Source organism: Python bivittatus, unplaced genomic scaffold (genome assembly GCF_059951505.1).
Source record: "Python bivittatus isolate LINGU-HERP-01145 unplaced genomic scaffold, Pbiv_v1 ctg000690_np1212, whole genome shotgun sequence".
NCBI lineage: Eukaryota > Metazoa > Chordata > Lepidosauria > Squamata > Pythonidae > Python > Python bivittatus.
Genome location: NW_028277096.1, coordinates 4,896,762 through 4,917,049, shown reverse-complemented (window position 1 = coordinate 4,917,049; position 20,288 = coordinate 4,896,762). Strand labels below are relative to the sequence as shown.

The window sequence follows — 20,288 nt, the reverse complement described above, 5'->3', positions numbered from 1 at the left end:
ATGCATGAAAACCTAGGAACTGGGGTGCAGAAAAATGGCAGCAGGTGCTCTGGACTGATGAGTCAAAATTTGAAATCTTTAGCTGTAGCAGGAGGCAGTTTGTTCACCGAAGGGCTGGACAATGGTACAATAATGAGTGTCTGCAGGCAACAGTGAAGCATGGTGGAGGTTCCTTGCAAGTTTGGGGCTGCATTCCTGCAAATGGAGTTGGAGATTTGGTCAGGATCAATGGTGTCCTCAATGCTGAGAAATACAGGCAGATACTTATCTATCACGCCATACCATCAGGGAGGTGTGTGATTGGCCCCAAATTTATTCTGCAGCAGGACAATGACCCCAAACATACAGCCAATGTCATTAAGATCTATCTTCAGCATAAAGAAGAACAAGGAGTCCTGGAAGTGATGGTTTGGCCCCCACAGAGCCCTGATCTCAACATCATCGGGTCTGTCTGGGATTACATGAAGAGACAGAAGGATTTGAGGCAGCCTACATCCACAGGAGATCTGTGGTTAGTTCTCCAAGATGTTTGGAACAACCTACCGAGTTCCTTCAAAAACTGTGTGCCAGTGTACCTAGAAAAGTTGATGCTGTTTTGAAGGCAAAGTGTGGTCACACCAAATATTGATTTAATTTGGGGTTTTCTTCTGTTTGCTCACTTTGCATTTTGTAAATTAATAAACAAACAATTACAATATATATATTTGAAAGCATTCTTACCTTACAGCATTTTTTCACATCTGCCTAAAACATTTGCACAGTACTGTGTATGTATGTATGTATGTATATAGAAGTTTACCATTAACAACTTGCTGCCCTATCTGTAAATCACCCTGCAAATTTTGAACTGAACAGCAGAATATACATTTTGTAAATTAACATTTATACTGTAATAGTTCAATCTTTAAGAAAACTCAAGTCATAAACCATGGCTTCAAATTTTGGTTTATAACAAGCAATAGATCCTGGTTTGGACATACCTCAGAGCTTTGCTACTATTATTAAACCTGCACTTCTGTTCTCTTGTCCTGGATAAAGCCAAAGGAACAACTGATACACTTAGTTCTTTTTTATGTTGTTTATTTGTTTTAGAACAGCAAAACATTTAGTCCGTGTAGGATGTATAATCTTAATTATACCTTCTGAGTTTATAGAACATTAGCTACTGCATGACTAAATTGCTTTTTTAAAATAAACTTTACAATACTCTAAGTACAGTTTGCCATTTATTCTCCTACACAACCTGTAGGTTGAGAATTACACATTAGTTGACATCATAACTATTCAATTTTATAACGCTACTACTGTACAATTTTCTTCCCACAAGTATATAAAAGGGCAAATTACTCCTATTTCAACTACAGTTAACTGTGATGGAAGCTGATAGTTTACTTTTTAGATGATTTTCACCTATGCTCTAGAGATCTTGTTAGACCTTCTTGGACAAGCACAGTAACTGAATGTAAAACTGGAATACAACTGCTGCTTTATTTTTATGTTCTTGTATAAGAACATAAGCCAATTGTTCTTGACTTATTCCAAAGCAGCATTTTTCCAAATAAAATCTTTCTACTACCATTGTTTAATCAAACTAGTTTCTGACATTGCTCTGGTCTGCAACACCAAAAGAGCTAGACAGTTTTCTCAAAAAGAATTTCTTCCTTTTATTAGTGCTGTAAAATTCATAAGCATGGCTACTGTCTTTGGCCTCACTGGGAGCATCTGCATACCACCAGAAGATTCTGGGAGAGTGAGGAGGAGCTCACCACGAGCAACAGAGAAGTGGGACTTCGGTCACTGGATCAAGCTAGCAGCCTGGGAACTGCCTCACTGGGAGTGTTTGCATACCACCAGAGGATTCTGGGAGAATGAAGAGGAGCTCACTGCAAGCAACAGAGAAGTGAGACTTCAGCTCATTAGTTCAAGCTATCAGCCCGTGCATGTGAATCTTACCACTAGGAATCTAAATCAGGAAGTTTACAAGGGAAAATCTGTTTGGAAAATCTATCTGGATCTGCATAACCCTCAACAGTAATAAAGTCATGGAGAAACAGGCTAACACCATGATGAGTGCTATATTTGTATTCCTGCCCAAGAAGGACTCCAATTATACCTGCACCAAGTGCAAACTGATCAAATTGCTGGAGGAGAAAGTGGAGGGTCTAGAAGCATGTGTAGGTGCTCTGAAACTCATCCATGAAAATCAGGATTTCCTGGAAAAGGCAGAAGTCTGACTACAAACTGAACACAGCAAGCAAGAAACAACTACCAGGAAAAATGGAGCCCTACAGGAGAAGAGATGGCAGCATGTCACTCAGAGGACAAAAAAACCTGAGAAAACTATCCCTGCCACTGGAGTTTAACAATCAATTTCATACCCTCCCCTGGAAGAAGACATGCAGACATCTGGAGAAGGGTCTTCATCTAATATTCCAGTTACAGGAAGAAAAGTAACTCAGACTGTCACAGAGGAGTTTGCTGGGTGTCCCAAAGAGGAAAAAGTGTGTGGTGATGATTGGTGGCTCACTTCTCAGAGGAACGGAATCAGCAATCTGCAGACCAGACAAACTATCAAGGGAAGTATGTTGTCTCCCAGGTGCAAAGATCAAAGACATGGCAAAGAGGCTTATCCAACTAATCAAGCACACTGATTATTATCCCTTTCTCCTCTTTCATGTTGGGACAAATGATACAACAAAAAAGAGCCTGAAAAAAATATCAAGAGACTATGAGGAACTAGGCAGGAAGGCAAAGAGTTAGGAACACAGGTAGGGTTTTCATCTGTACTTCCAATGGATGGTCAATATCCAATGAAGGAACGGAGGATTTCAGAGGTAAAGCACTGACTCAAGGGATGATGCTGTCAAGAAAACTTAGGATTTTTGGACCATGGTCTACACTACCTATAAGATGGACTTCTGGCAAGAGATGGGCTCCACCTCACAAGGACTGGGAAGAATGTGTTTGGAAGGTATCTCACTCAGGTCATCCGAAGGGCTTTAAACTTAATCTGGAGGGGGAAGGGCCAATTTCTAAGACCAAACCCAAAGCATAAGCTCCAAGACAACAAATTTGATAATAAGGAAGGAAGTGGTGAGAAGGAAGGGGTACTCATGAATAAAACAGCAGACTCAGCAAGCAAACGCAAGGTCAGCCATAAAGGGCTCAGATGAATGTACACTAATGCTCAAAGTATGGGGAACAAACAGGGAGAACTTGAAGTCCTAGTACATGAGGGCAGATACGATATTGTTGGTATTACTGAAACTTGGCAGGAAGAAACCCATGATTGGAATATGCTATTAGAAGGATACAATTTGTTCAAAAGAAACAGACCCAGCAAAAGAGGAGAAGGAGTTGCACTGTATGTAAAGAATTACTACACCTGTACAGAAATACATGATACCTAGGATGAAAGCCGCCTTGAAAGTATTTGGGTGAATATTAGGGGGGGAAATGACATTGCTATAGGTGTGTATTACAGGCTACCCCACCAAGCAGAGGAAATAGATGAACTTTTTGTAAATCAGTTAGCTGAGGTGCCCAGAAAACACCCCACTGTAGTAATGGGGGACTTTAACTACCCTAACATCAACTGGGAAACAAGCTCTGCAGCAAGTGGGAGATTGAACAGGTTCCTGACATGCTTAGCTGACAACTTTTATCACCCAAAAGGTGGAGGAGGGAACTAGAGGGTCAGCTATACTGGACTTGATACTTACTAATAGGGATGAAGTCGTTGAGGGAGTGGAAGTTGTAGGAAGTTTGGGAGAGAGTGATCATGTCATACTAGGATTCATCATAATGCAGGCAAGGATAACTGAATAAAGTTAGACTAATGTTCTAGATTTTAAGAGAGCTGATTTCAACAAATTAAGAGAAAGAATAGGAAGGATCCCATGGATGGAAATCCTAGAGGGAAAAACAGTTCAGGATGCTTGGGAAACTCTGAAAAACGAGGTAATAAAGGCCCAAACAAAAACAGTACCACAGAGAAAGAAAAACAAGAGACACCTGATGAGACCAGTGTGGCTGCACAAACAGCTCCCTGTCAAGCTGAGGGACAAAAAGGACAAATACAAAAAATGGAAAGAGGGCTTGTAACTAGAGCAGAATACTAGCAAATAACCCAAATCTGCAAGGATGGAGTCAGGAAGGCTAAGGCTCAGAATGAGCTAAGACTTGCAACAAATGCCCAAGATAACAAAAAAAAGTTTCGATATGTAAGGACCAAGAAGAAAGTCAAGGAAATGGTTGGTTCACTAGTGGGAGAAGATGGCAAGAAGGTGGCGGGCAGCTGGGAGAAGGTGGAACTGTTTAATTCCTTTTTTGTGTCTCTCTTTATGCAAAAGAAAAAAATAGTCCAACCTGTCAAAATCAGCACTGTGGGAGACAGAAGAGGAATACAGGTCAAAGTAGCTAAGGAATTGGTTAGAGAACAACTAGCTGGTCTGAATGAGTTCAAGTCTCCTGGACTGGATGATTTACACCCCAGGGTACTGAAGGAGCTGGCAGACATGATCTCAGAACCGCTGAATGAAATCTCTGAGAGCTCCTGAAGCATGGGGGAACTGCCAGATGACTGGAAAAGAGCTGATGTAGTTCCAATCTTTAAAAAATGGAAAAAAGCGGATCCAGGAAACTACAGACCAATCAGCTTGACATCAATACCTGGGAAAATCCTGGAAAAGGTTATCAAGCAGCGGGTTGGGAGCACCTAGAAATGAACAAGGTGATTACTAGAAGCCAGCATGGGTTTGTTAAGAACAGGTCACACCAAACAAATTTTATTGCCTTTTTTGACTAAATTAGTGGACCAAGGAAATGCTGTTGGATATAGTATACTTAGATTTTAGTAAGGCATTTGATAAAGTAGACCATAGCCTACTTCTTGGTAAGATAGAACAATGTGGGATAGACAGTACCAACTACCAGATAGATTTGCAGTTGGCTGACCAACCATACTCAGTGTGTGATCCTTAATGGAACTACATCTACGTGGAGGGAAATATGCAGTGGGGTACTTCAAGATTCTGTCTTGGGCCCAGTACTCTTCAGCATCTTCATAATTGATTTAGATGAGGGGACTGAAGGGACGCTTATCAAATTTGTAGATGACACAAAGCTGGGGGGAATTGCTAACACTTCGGACGATAGATTCAAGTCTCAGAAAGACCTTAACAGAATTGAGCATTGGGCCCTATCCAACAGGATGCAGTTTAGTGGAGAGAAAAGTAAGATTCTGCATTTAGGCAGGAAAAACCAGATGCATAGGTACAGAATAGGCAGTACCTGGCTCAAAAGTAGTGCCTGTAAGAGGGATCTAGGTGTTCTGGTGGACCACTGCTTAAGCATGAGTCAGCAGTGTGCTGCAACTACCAAAAAAAACCAATGCAGACCTGGGCTGCATCAACAGAGGGATAGTATCAAGATCAAGGGAAGTGATAGTACCACTCTACACCGCACTGGTGAGGCCACATTTGAAATACTGCATCCAATTCTGGTTACCACAATACAAAAAAGATGCTGAGGCCCTAGAAAGAGTTCAGAGAAGAGCAACAAAGATGATAAGGGGTGTGGAGGCTAAATCCTATGAAGAACGGTTAAAGGAACTAGGTATGTTTAGCTTAACAAAGAGAAGACTGAGGGGAGACATGACAGCAGTCTTCCAATATTTGAAAGGCTGCCCCAGGGAAGAGGGTCAAATTATTCTCCATAGCACCTGAGGGTAGGACAAGAAGCAATGGGTGGAAGTTTGTCAGAGGAAGATCCAACCTGGAAATAAGGAGGAATTTCCTGACAGTGAGAACTATTAAGCAGTGAAACAGCTTGCCTCCCAGAGTTGTGGGTGCTCCATCGCTGGAGGTTTTCAAGAAAATAATGGACAACCATTTGTCCAAGATGGTATGAGAACTTCTGCCTTGGGCAGGGGGTTGAACTAGAAGACTTCCAACATCCCTTCCAACCCTGTGATTCTATGATTCTTCAAAATCAGAAAATACTGCAACCAAACATATCAATTTTTTTGGATTTGGCAAGCCATATCAAATTAAGGAACCACACAATCATCTGTTAGATTTTCAGTGGAATTTGCTCAACATTTCTGGATTCAAGTGTATGTGTTTAATTCTAAATGCATGTGTTTAATTCTAAATCTATTCATGCAGAAATTAATCCTGCTTTTTTATCATATTAATCTATAGCCTGAACAAACCTAGCCCAATTTTGTATATGTATGTATATGTGTGGTCATGCACTTTGCCAAAGTAACACTCAAAACAGTTGAAAAAAAAATTCAAGAGCTACAGAATCCCCACCTCAATTCTGCCTCAGCTCAGAAAATATTCAGTTTGAGAGAGATCAGAAAGAAACAAGTTCAAAGCTCATTCACACAGCCTGCTGAAAATGTTAATGTAAAGCTGACCCGGCCAAAACTGCCTATCATATTACAGTACTTCCTTTTTGCAATACAAATCTGGAAAGGAACTACAGTATTATCTTGAGAATTGAACAGTATTTTAAAATAATATTTCAATTTATGCCGAAGCATGATTCTGAATTTTTGTTCAGGAGTCAAAAGCAATAAAATGCCCTCAATGGTCTTATATCAGTATTTATTTTGCTTTATTTGCTCTGACTGAAATCCAGAACATGAAATCCAAAATCCATGCATGTGTTTTAGTGCAAGAGGAAGTTATGGAAATAAACTGCAGCTCGAATAATCAAATTTCCAGGTTTCAGTCAGAGACACTTAAGAGCTCATTAGAAAATTATCTTTCATTTGGACATGCAAGGAATGATCCCATCATTTGAAATTATTTAGATTTTTTTTTATTGTGAGTCTTTTTTTAAAAAAAAAACACAGTTATTTAAGTTATTGACCTGAATATGGTTTTCCACCTTACAACAGAAATGGAACAGTACTCTTTCTAAAATCACTTTCTTAATTTCCCTCCTACATGTTCCCCTTCCGTTTTCAAACTGTACCATATTTAAAAAGTAAATGTCACAAATAAGAATGTCAACTGAGCAATATAATATGTTACTAAGGAACAGCTGAAGATGTTTCAGAGTACTAATAGCATTTATGACATGACTATATTAAAGATGTCTAGTTGCTGATGTTGACATGCAGGAAATAAAATCTGAAGCTACAAAACTGAAGTAGAGTGGGAACACAGGACATAAGAAGCATAAACATGGGAAAGCTCTACACAGTGAAAGATGAAATTAATTGACTGCACATTGATCTTAAACATCAGTGAACTGAATGAACTGGAATTGGACACTTACTGTCTACTACTCAGGAACATGAAAACAAAGGAGTGGTGTTGCTTTCATAGTCAGGAAATAGCAAAGACAGTAAGTATTTGGACACAATTCTGTCAATAAATTAATAATATCAATATTATTAAAACAACCATTTAATATAATGGTTACCCACTGTGCCAACCACTGATGCAGAAGAAGAGGAAATCGATGACCTGAAACAGCAAAATATGCAAGCAAGATTTATGTTTGTGGTTGGAACCAGCCTTAGAACTGACAATAAAGGTAGGTAGGTAGGTAGGTAGACAGACAGACAGACAGACAGAAAGACAGATAGATGGAGGTAGATGGAGGGAGGGGGGAGAGAGAGAGACACACACACACAAAGTGGTGGATAGCTGCTGCCTTTTAGTAAACACTAAAGGAAATAAGAAATATGCCACAGACTACTACTTGGTAGGGTAGTAGTGAAGGCTTTGAAAAAGATATTCAGATGCCATGATGTGCCGGTATCTACGAAGCTCAGAATCATGCAGGCAATGGTTTTTCCTTTCACTTATGGAAGTGAAAGTTGGACTTCAAACAAGGAGGATAGAAGAGTATTGATATTTTTGAACTTTGGTGTTAAAAGACTCCTGAAAATACCATGGATAGTCAAGAAAACAAATTAATTAATCATAGAACAATCAATCCACACTCAGGGTACAAATGACCAGGCTCAAATTACCGTATTTGGACACATTACACAAAGATCCAGCTCCCTTGAGAAATCCATAATTCTGGGAAAGGTGGACGGAAAGGGAAGAAAAAAACGACCAGAAGCAAGGTGGATGGAGTCAATTACAGCAGTAATGGGTACACTGGAAGACCTGAAGGCCAGAAAGCATCTGGAGAAAGTCTATGTAATAATTAAGAGTCAACACCGACTTGATGGCACATAACCAACCAACCAATCATGTTTGCTGTGTAATGTAACTTTTTATGCATATCTTAGTTTCAAGAGTTCCTGGATCCAATTGTGTATATTAATTTCTTTGCAATTCTGAAGAATACATTTAGCTGTTAATATGGTCACAGTATACCATATAGCATGCATTTCCCAAATCCAAGTTATCAGGACAATCTCTCACTGGAAAACATGAAGTTTTGTTCCTGAGATATATTTGTTTTTAATGGAAAAACTGCGGGGGGGGGGGGGCATCATTAAAAAATCATCTTGAATATTGTTTTTCAGAATAATTGAAATGCTTTGAGAGAAGAGTTCACCCCCTCAGAGACTAGGCTTATAGACATTGCATTAAAGTTATAGTTTAATTAAACAAGATTTGTTGAATAAACTATATTTGGCTTATTGTAAAGCTTAAATCATGCTTTATAAACCACAATAGTTAGATTCACACATTATATTAATTCCAAGACAAACAACCTGCTTTATGGCTTAATGTAATATATGAACACAAAAAAGGCTGAGGCTATTTTGCATAGTGAGGATTCAACAATACTGTTGATCTTGAGAGTGGGGGGCAGGAAAACATAATTGGCAGCCAGCACTCTGCGATAGCACTTGTGTGCAGACATACCTCCAGTATTGTTCTCCTATGAGATGCACAGCCCAAGATGTACTCTAGGATTCTTTACAAATTTCAAGGCTGTCATCCAAAGAAAAGGTTGTGCATTCAGTTTAAAATTCTAAAACAAAGGCATCAAAAATTCATGCCAAGGAAGAATGTGTTATTTTAGAGGGTAGGTGGATCAGATTCATTTATTTTATAATAGTCTACTTGAGCACACTTTCTTTATTGAACAGTTATGAGAGACACTAGATGCTAGCAGAATTCAGCACACATTTTCTGCATTTTTTTTTTTGTTATTGTTATCAAGATGTGTAAATTGCCCTTTTTTTAGACAGCAGGAGCCTCTGCCTCCCAATTTCAGCCAATTAATTATTTTGGAATAGTGATGTCTGTGTCATCACTGTTTGGGCTAAACTGAGGGTACAAACAGATAAACACAATGAGAGTTTTAGTAGTATATAGATAGGTGTTGTAAGTTTGGAGTATAAAATAGACAGCAGTCTACACAGATTTGGCATTATAATTCTGTGTAGACTGTTGTCTATTTTATACTCCAAACTTACAACACCTATCTGTACACTACTAAAACTCTCATTGTGTTTATCTGTTTGTACCCTCAATTTAGCCCAAACAGTGCATTATATGGCAACAATTTTTGAATCAAGGTACCTAAAATCCACTAACTTAAAAGAATGCATAAAAAATCCAGGACCCATTACTCTTGTGGAATTGAAATTTCCACAATGTTCACACGTTTTATTCGTAAAGTTGTGGCCATTGCAGCGTCCCCATGGTCACATAATCATGATTTCCAATGCTCCCTGCCAGCTTCCCACAAGCAAAGTCAATGGTGAAACTGGCAGGAAGTCGGAAGTTGCTCCCGCTCCCACTGCTTTTTTGCCCATCCATGGTCATTCTGTTTATCTGTTTAGATAAGTAAATATTCACTTATTATTGAAGTTCATTTGCCATTACAATTATTTTTATATTTATGATATATACTCTTCTTAGATGATCACAGGACTGTCCAGCATTGGGGTAAAAAAAATATGGTCAGCCGAAAATGTAACGCTCATTTGGGTCACATCAGATTGCGCTACCTTCTTCCCAAAGGATGACCCAACAGGTCACAGGATTGTCTAGTGTCTTTTGCATATCCTAATCTAATAACACATGCCAGCTGTTCCAAAACTAATTTTGCTTAGAAGAATTGGATAAACCTGGTATAGACCACATTTTAGCAGAACAGGTACTGAATATAATTTGTTGTAATAGCTACAAATAATTTATAGTCTGGATCTCATCCAAAAATGGTGGGGGGATTCAATTTGTGTGCTGTGATCAATGAAGAATCCCAAAGGACCTAACTAAAGACCTCCTTCACTTCTTAGGCATTGCAATTAGAGCCGCCTTTTAACTGCAACCACTATTACACTTAAATCTGTTGCCTGGAACGCTGGAATAAAGTGAGTAATTATAAAGAGGTATTTACTGAATAAAAATCGATGACCATTACAGCTTTGTCATTTCTAGGTGATATTAGTTTATAGAGATCTGCAACTATTATGAACTGATATTAGCAGTGAATGTGTTATAGTTGCTTCCAAGCTTATTCTAATCAATATAAGAAACCATTCACCTTTGATTGTCTAGTACCATTCTACTGTATATCCATCTGGCCCTAGGATTGTTTCTTCATTTTCTGTCAAGAGAATTAGCACTGCCTGAAAATACTCTTCTTGACTCTTGGGAAGACCTTACATTTGCAAATTCTGCACCAAGTAGTTTATTGCTTCCTACCCTTGAGATAAGTCATTATTGTATAGTTTAGAATAAAATGATTGAAAAAACTGAGCTACAGGTCTTTATGTCTTTTTAAGTGTCCCTTAGGGTTCCTGACTCCTGTAATGAATGATCTATTTTTTATTTAGACTTACAAGCCAGTAATTTTCTTGATCTCTCTCTCTCAGTTCCTAATAGGATTATTGGTACAAGTTAGCAAAAAATCCATCAGCTTTACTTGCAAAGTGTTGCTTTCATATTGAAGTTTAATGTGTTTGCCAAACTGAAAAGTGTGGGGCTTGCACAATGATATTCAGCTGCCTTCTTAAATTGTAATTCAATATTTTGTATTTGCCAACCCTGTTAGAAAAAGTACATGAAATTATTTGTCCTTAAATGTACATTTCCATAAATTTGCAAAGAAGCATTTTTATTATTAATTAGAAATTTAGCTGATGGCTAGATATTCATGAATTTCTATTTCTATAATTTATATACAAGTAGAACTCCATAACAATAAACCTCCGTTTATTTAAGGAATTTGTTAGTACTTAAGCCACAATCAATAATAGCTTACGTCACAAAAAGGCATGCTTTATTCCATTTAGGGTGAGATTTGTTTGTTTGTCTTGAAGTCAGACTTGACAAATCCATGCAGTTATCTAGGCAACATTTTCCGAAGTAGTTTGCCACTGCCTTCTTCCTATAGCTGAGGGTGACCAGCCCAAGGTTACCCAGCTGGCTTTCATGTCTAAGGTAGGCCTAAACCTCAAATTTCCCCACTCTTAGTCCAGCATCTTAACCACTAGACTAAACTGGCTCTCTTAGATTAGGTTATCATTTTAGATTACTATTTATTATGATTATTACAGTAGAGTATTCTATTAATAATAGTTATTAGATTAGGTTATTAGAGTGATATTAGTTAATAATTAATATGGAAGCTGGAATGATGACCCACTGAAGTAAATTATAGACATATGATGAAAAAGTCTCCAGACAGCCTGAAGCACCACATTTATCATAATGAATTCCAACTATATTATATATGTTTCACCTATTTCTATCCAGGATCAGGAGAAAGAGTGGAATAACAACAATAGTAACAACAAGACAGCATGTATTTATGATTAATTATATCAATAAAATCACTTTTCATTTGGCCTACCTATTTCCTAATTTTTGGAGTATTTGGAAGCATGTTGTCCATCCACAGAACTTTGTATACACAGCCTTCACCAACTAAACAAGTCTTCTTTAGAGTAGCTTTAAAGCTTCACTGATTTTCAAGAATTCATGACTCTTGCATCTCTTCAAAAGTTACAATTGCAGTGGATGAGAGCTACTGCCCTTAAATCTAACTTGGGGAAATCTTAATAACTGGCTAGCCACTATGGTAAAACAGGGCATTGCACTAGATAAACACTGCTTCAGTTATTTTTATGATTGGACTGTGGAGTGATGATCAGAATAGGCTTTGCAAGTTTAGATTAGGAATAGTGGTTAGTTCTTTGCTTTCCTTTTTTGTTTTCTTCCAAAAGAATCTGGCTACTACTGCACAACAGTAAATTGCAGAAAGTATACACAGAATATCTAACATTTCTGCATGCTATCAGAAGCTAAACAACTTGTTCTCATTCCACATTCCATACATTTAAGACTCTGAATCTAAATTAAGCCAATTATAGCCTTTTACTTTAAGAGTCCCATTCATTTACAATTTCAAATCTCAGTTGCTTTTATCCTCTGTGAGAACCTGTGGTCAACAGACCCTGCTGAATTACAACTGATAGCCATAGGTATTGGCTACAAACTGCAATGATGAAAAGATGATGAAACATGCATCATGACATCATAACGCAAACCCCGGCGTATATTATTTGCATTGTGAAATCAGACACAAGTACAAAATCATGGGTTTGCATCATGACATTGTGATGCACATTTTGTTACTTGCCCATCTTGCCCCCAATGGATGCCTATGTTTCTAGCAATCACAAACACTATTAACAATAGTAAAGGATGCAAAATTCAGCAATCTTTGGAAAGTCAGAGGTTCCCAACCTCCATAATATACCTTGTTGGTTTGGGGGTGGAGGCTGGAAGTAAGATTAAAAAGTATAAAACACAGAGCAAACAAAACACTGTGATATATTCAAATGCCTAAAATTATGTGCTTGTGCCCAGAAAATCAAAACACAGGATTTTATAGGGGCCCAAAGATATGCTGGAAACAAATAACTTAAAGTTCTTTCTTATGAGTTGCTATTACGTGGGAGACAGCCATGGGCAAATCTACTGTTGACCTTTCAGCATGATAAAATGCACCATTCTTCCCACTCTATTTAATAATCCAAACCAGTGTATAGCTCCAAACAATACTTCTCATTTGACTTACTAAACCTATTCTCCATAAAATTAAAACATTTCTTTAGAAGTGGGTGTCCTCTCTTATATATCCACATCTATCCCAGTTTTACTGTAATTGCAGTCAGAGTCCCTTTTTGAAGCTTCAGTACCTCTAAAGTTTATATTGCAAAACAGGAAGGTCAGTGTACCACACAGAGAATCTGTTCTGTGACAAAACCAAATGTTGGAATTACCTGTTCCAACGTGTCTCTGAGCTCAGAGGGCAAAAAATGGCGTAACTTCCGTAAGATTAAAAAAAAAAATCCATTTTATTCCATTTTAAAAAGTCAGTCTATGGATAATAATATTCCAGAACTACCAACTGTGATTGAAAGAAGGGAGAGGGCAACTCAGTTGGTCACTTCAGGTCAATTTTTTATTCCCTAAAGTAGGTTAACTGGAATCCTGATGGACATATATTTGAATCTGATGTTGGTCAAAGCTGAAACCATATTTACTATTTTTATTCAATAATTTTATTACAATATACATGCTTCTATGTGTGTTTGAAGTGGTGTAAAATAAAAATAATTAAAACAAAATAATTTTAAAAATGAAGCGGCAACAGAATATGTTAAATTATATTCAATATTTTTCCCAGTTTGCCACCTTTTCCTTTACTTTCTAAATACCTTTTAGAATGGTTCATCACTTTTCAAGGACATGAACAAAGAGAACCAGAACTTCACAAAATGTATTTCAATATAACTTTCAACACCTTCTTTCAAAGAAACTTGTCCCTAATTAGTATCGATATGGAAGCATTTTTTAAATATAGAGTCCAACAAAAAAAAGACTGTATAGATATAAAAGACTTCAGTTTCATCAATAAGTTCAAACTTCCAAGAATCTGATCAATAGTAGCTTAAAGGCAAATCTCGCCTACCACTGACAAGCGATGCATTCTCATTCTCAAACCATATAATCTACAGACACATTATCTTTACCCTTTTGTAGTGTTTAATACAAGGAAATTGCCCCTTTAGATTAAAAAATCAATCAAATCTGTGAAATAATAAGATCAAAGTAAAGTATTAGTCTGAACACTTAAGAAAAATCATATAGTCTATCCAGAATTAATGAGAAACAAGGACCACTTCAAACATTACAAATTCCTATGAAGATTGTTCTTTTGTATATAAAATAACATGCTACTCACACAAGCATCACCATATATGACAGCTATTTTTTGTATATATATCAGTTACATGGATTTCTTATAACTTTCTAGCACTTAAATATATTTGTCATGCATAAAGGCAGGAGTAAATTCAAGTATATCAGGCTTGTTTGACATAAGATATAATTTTAATTTAAACACAATTTAAATTAAATACAGGACTATTATAATATGAAATAGACTTAAGGCAAAATATAATCCACAGAATGGACTGCAATGGAACTGATACTGAGGAAGTTTAGTTATACACACTAAAAGCACATAATTGGCTTGAAACTTATAGACAAAAATTGGTTAGTTCAAGCATATGTTCCTATACACTGAAGCATTTTATCTCCTACTTCCAGAGGATCCACAAATGTTTTAGATAAACCATGATTTATGCAAGCCACAACCCAACACTAGAGTATTTTTTCAAAAATTTCTGATATCCAAATTTCAATACAATTCTTTATCCTCCCAGGTCCAAGCTCAAAACAACAATGAGGGATAAGAGGAGGTTTAAATAATGTTGCTTTATATTTGCATTGCATTCCTTCAAGTAGGACTATATGGAAGATTCCAAATCCTGATTGGCTCCTCAACATCACTGATTCTCTCTCCACATTCTCCCCAAAAGCTGAATCTCTCCACTTCAGCCTTTTTATCCTCATTCTGACTTACTCACTGATTGAGCTGGGCAGTAATAGATACATAGTGAGAAGGGGAGTCACATACTCAGTAGACACTGTGGATGGATGAAAGGAGAAAAAAATCATTGAGTGAAATGTATCAGTTTAAACCAGGGAGCACAAGCATGTAGAAGGGGCAAGTAAAAGAATGTGCACCATGATGTAAATACAACTTATGTACAAGCATCAGATGTCAGGACACAAGTACATAAGAGTAGGATTTGCATCATGATGTTACTGTGCATATGTAATTTTGGTTTGCTGTGGATGCCTATGCTGGAGAGACACAAGTTCAAATTCCCACTCATCCACAAAGTTCGTTGCTTGACTTTGAGCCAATCAGTCTCTCTATTAGGGTTTTTGTGATGCTAACAGTTAAGGAGACCCTTGTGTAAGCTACCTTGAGCTTTCACAGAAAGGGTGGAATATAAATGCAAAAGGTGAGATATAAATGCAAACAAAAATAATAACAAATATTCCCAAACAGCTCCATACATGTAGGAAAAACAAGGGTCATTATTTTTCAAGCCATGAAAAAGATCCTCAAGTAGTTACTTTGAATTATAACTTCTACTGTACATGCTGTTAAATGAATGCAACTGGCACTTAGCTCCACCAAGCAGAACTTAAACCAGTAAAACTTTAGAAATCTTATGCCATTTTAGGTTCTTGAACTCAGCATTACCAGCTTTGTACACTTCTATTCTCTGCTTATCATGCAAAGCAGCATCAAAGTTTTTTAGTCTTTGATTCTCCCTATCTTTAATTATTATGTCAGTGCTTTCCTTATTCCATTTCCTTTCATTTTTTAAAAAAATTAAACATATTGTTTCTTGGCCATCCTTCCTAGCATAGCTCTCTCTTGCTCCTAAAGTCCTCCCACTCTTGCTCTTTTCTTTCCCTCACCTTACTTCCCCTTCAATTCCTCTCTTTCAGTCTACTGCTGACTCCACACCTTTTATTTATTCTCCTTGTTATCAGATCTCCTTGTTCTAATGTCTCAGTCTCATCTCAATCAACTGGTCTTCTCTTGTCCAAAGGTAACAGTCTTTTCTTCTTTAGAAAAGTCTGGGCAATAAATTATTCTGTCCCTCAAAGCAATTCAATATTCCAGACAATTGCAGCATCTGTATTAGAAGCTTCAGTAACAGAACACAACTTATAACTATATGCCTTCAGTAAGTTTTACAGATGGCTTCAAACACTGCCTAGTTCAGTGAATCGAGATCCTATTTTCACAATTAAAAAGTGGTAAAATCCAGTTCTCTTGATTTCAAACTTCTGTAAAATATGTTACATACAAATCTTATTTCTTCATTTTTGTATGCTTTTAAAGAAATTCAATCATTACACAGCTATCCTATAATTAGTTTTTTAAAATTATTTAAGAATTGAAAATAATACAAAACACACATTCAAATATATACTCAAATAAGAACAAAGTTCAGCCCCAAAACAAAGTGCTGAGAGTGGCAACAATTTAAAAGCAGTTAGTAAGAAAACTAGGCACATACAATGTTGCATGTGGCCATCCTTATTTTGGAGCTACTATATTAGCAAAATGGTGGTCTTAGTTGTTCTTGCCAACTTCATTGGTTTACTTAGCAGGTATATGAGCAGGATCTTCATCATGATGCTTAGGCCTAGGCTTAACCAGTCTTTCAAATAATTGTGTTTCAAGTTATGCTTTTCAAGGCCGCTTTCCAATTAAAACAAGATGAAAATCAAAACTCCTTTATTTACATGTACCGTCCAGTTTATTCCTAAATGGAAAGCTTTTCCTAAGGGCAAAAGTAACAAGCCATGTACAGTGCTGTCCATCAGCAACTGGTGCTGATTTACCCAAGTAATAACCAAGAGTATGGCTCAGGCTCAGTTTTGCCCTATATCTGGCTTCCATTTTGCAGCTCAAACTGGAGTTCCTGCCAGCAGCATCCAAAAAAGAATCATGCAAGATGGTTGTTTTTTAGATAATATAATCCCCAGCAGAGAGTCTTCATGTGATAAATTCCTTCTCAGCAAAGGTGTGATGATCAGTCTTCTTTCTTCATCACAAACCAGGCCATAGCATTTGGGCTGTGCCACAAATGAAAGCCAGACATTTTAATTTCCTACACACTTTCCTCACACCTCTTGAGATTTTCTGTTATTCTAATAGTCATCTAATAAAAAGTTACTTGTATTGGTTACCTTGTAATAAAGGAACATCTTGCCTTGCTTGGATTGTTACACCCAGAGAAGGGACAGAAGAGAAAGATTTACTGTTTACATTATTTCTGTTTCAATCCTGAGTATGAGATATGATTATTCTGGTAATTTTCCCTCAAGGCTTATGAATAAAAAAAAAAGCAGCATCAGACACACAATTTTTAGTTTGGTAAGTTTTAACTGTCATGCACAGGCTGTTAAGCCATAAGATGGTTCCTTTTGTTCTAATTTTGTGTGTTATGTGAAGTGTGCCTCTGTGATTTGTAAATTATGGTTTATCATTTAGCAAGTTATATGAACCCATCCAACCATGGTTTAATCAGTAAAACATTATTAAAGAAACTACAGTTTAAGAAAATGTGTTAATCCATGCATATTACCTCAGGACTACAATTCTGTAGAACCCAAATAAGGATTCCCTTTCCCGTTTGTATATTACAACCACTATGTGTCAAGAGATGCCAGATATATCTTTAGCAGGTTTTAAAATTATGTGGAATCAGTCACAAAAAGTTATACAACCACTTGATGGACCTCAAAAGGCTGTTGCAAGCATGAATGAGATTACGACCATAAAATATACGGCACCCGAATGAATATATATTCTAGTGTCCAGAAGTTAATTTCTCCAGGAGAAAGAAACTCCAGCCCAAGGAATTGTTCCTGTTCTTTCTTTTGCAGAACGGGCTGGAGAGCTGCTGCAGCGAGAATACCTGCACTACGGCCAAGCTGAGCACTGTGCGCGCCCACAGAGCATGGCTTGGCCCCCGCAAACATACGCGAGGTTGACGGTGCAGGCGACCACACACTCCGTGGCATTCTCGAACCCGTCCGGGGCGCAGAGACCCTCGAGCCTCTTCTTTCAGATCGAGCGGGAAGGGGTTCCCGCCGCCGGGACCGCAAGGAGGCGAACAAACCGGCTAAGGAGGAGAGGCCCCTTCCCTCCCCCGGACCTCTCGGAGACCCTCCCGCGCCGATCCCGACCACTTACTTTTCCACCGGGCCCTCTTCTCCGCGGGAGGGCGGAGGGAACGGCTGACCGAGCCAACCAGCCTATCCTGCCTGCCTTCCTCCGCCTCCGCGCGCGCGCCTCAACCTCAACCCTGCTCTTCTCCGTTCCCACAGGCACTCCGCTTGCAGCCACCGACAGTCTAACCAACCCACGTTCAGCGCTCGACGCATAGGACCTACCTCCCTTCAATGCTGTCCAATCCCAATAGATATTTCAATAGGGAGGGGAATGACAAAGGGGAGGATAAGTGGGCAACCAACCCGATGGACATTTCAGCCTCTTGGCGCCTTCGCCAAGAGTTTAACCAATAATAAAAAAGAACCCGGCGACAAAGTCCCGCCCTCCCGGCATTGGCCACATGATAGTTAAGCCAATCATAAGCCGGAGCTTTCAAATCTTTCTCCTTTCAGCCGCACAGTGTCCCACGGGCGAGAGGTGGCGCATGCGTACGTGAATCTACCCAATAGCCTCGTTTACTCTTGCGCACGTCACCGTCCCTCACTCGCACGCATCAACAATCGCCCGTACGCTACGCGTTTCTCTTTTTCGCCCGCCTCCCTGGGCGTGCGCAATCTCGGCCCGTTGCCATGGTGATGAGGAAGCCCGCGCCTGCGGCCTTCTGAGCTTCACCTCTTGTCTGATCAGGTTGTTTTCTAGTCCTTTCCTAAAATTATTCCTTATTTTGCTGCTTGGAGATGCACACTTTTCTTCTGTCAAAATACACCTCCGCAGTGTCGCGCCGCTTTACCACTGCAGCCATACATGACTAACTCCCTGCACGTTAACAAAGTCCAGATAGATTGGTGGTATAGTCCGGGAAGCCGGGGGCTCTTTGATGTGTGCCACATCCTGATTTTGTGTCCACAATAAATGTGAATAATAAACTACAGTAACCCTTTGTTCAAAATAACGACTGAAATCTTACCTCTCCCTTCCTTGGGTAGGGATTATAGTTAGGAAGTAGCAGAAGGCATTTGGTTCTGTTACTAAAGTCTTGGCATTTCCAGGCATGGTGAAGAAGCTATCTGACATCCCAGAGAACAGGTGTCAGTATACACGTGCTGGACTAAAGTGAGGTTGAATGAGTTGACCCAGCCTTTTTAGACACATTTAGTGCGGTAGATCAATGGTCCAAATATGGCATAAGGAAATTTTTTCCCCATATTTCCCTCTCCACCAACCGGCTTTGGATCAGTTCAACATGGCGGCTCTTTGCATGCAGCTGTGGCTTTTATTAAAACATTGGAACTATTATGCCTCCTTGGTTTAAGAATCCCTTTTGTCCAGAAACAGCATCAGAGTTGAAGGATTAGGGGACAGCTAAGGGAATGCTCTAAATTAGTACAGTGGTACCTCGGGATACGAACTTAATCCGTTCCGTGACTCTGGTTGCAACTCGAGTTGGTCTCAAGTCGAGGTAAAGTTTCCCATAAGGTTCAATGTAAATATGGTTAATCCGTTCCGCCCTCTGAATTTGGTCGCAACCCGAGGCAAATTTCCCCATAGGGTTCAATGTAAATCCGGTTAATCCGTGCCGCCCTCCGCCCGAATTTGGTCGCAACCCGAGGCAATTTTCTCTTCAGAGCCTTACTCCCGCCAAGCCTGCTCTGCATTTTCTTTGGAGCCATGCTAACACGCACACCAAAAACCTTCGCAAAACACCGCAAAACACACCACAAGCCTCACCGAATGTCTCCTTGCTACCGCTACCTCGCCCACAGGAAGCCGCGACCGCATGGCAGCAGGGAAAATGGCCGTGGATCTGGTTTGTAAGTCGAGGCGAGTTCGTAACCCAAGGTAAAATTTTCCTGCCGAAGCTGGTCGTAACCCGAAATGTTCGTTAGTAGAGGCGTTCGTAACCCGAGGTACCACTGTACTAGAAGACCACAGGCTAATGGTTTATGTATGGCCTTATTGCTTGTTTGTTTATTACACCAATTTATATAGCCGCCCATCGCACCACAGGAGACTCTGGGTGGCATACAAGAGTACGGCATTCATACAATCACAGAGTTGGAAAAGACCATTTTGATCTTTTGATTATTTTGCAGTAATCAAAGTATTCCTGGCAGATGGTGATCTAGCCTTTGCTTGAAGACATGCACTGAAGAGGAGATTACCACCCCTAGTTCCACTGTTGAATTGCTGTTTAATGTAACCATTTTCTAGCATTCAATTGGAAT

General features: G+C 38.9%; 1 protein-coding gene and 1 pseudogene across 6 annotated transcripts in view; both read right to left on the bottom strand.

The window, feature by feature from the left end:
• Positions 1–18,259, bottom strand: part of DTNB (dystrobrevin beta) — a 129,630-nt gene extending 111,371 nt beyond the window's left edge. For all 6 annotated transcript variants that reach the window (XM_088152230.1, XM_088152228.1, XM_088152231.1 and 3 more), the window contains exon 1: positions 18,085–18,259. The gene's annotated coding sequence lies outside the window, so the exon portion shown is untranslated. The remainder of the gene's footprint in view (positions 1–18,084) is intronic.
• LOC148214366 (uncharacterized) lies at positions 4,966–19,116 on the bottom strand (annotated as a pseudogene).
• Between the last annotated feature and the right edge of the window lie 1,172 nt (positions 19,117–20,288).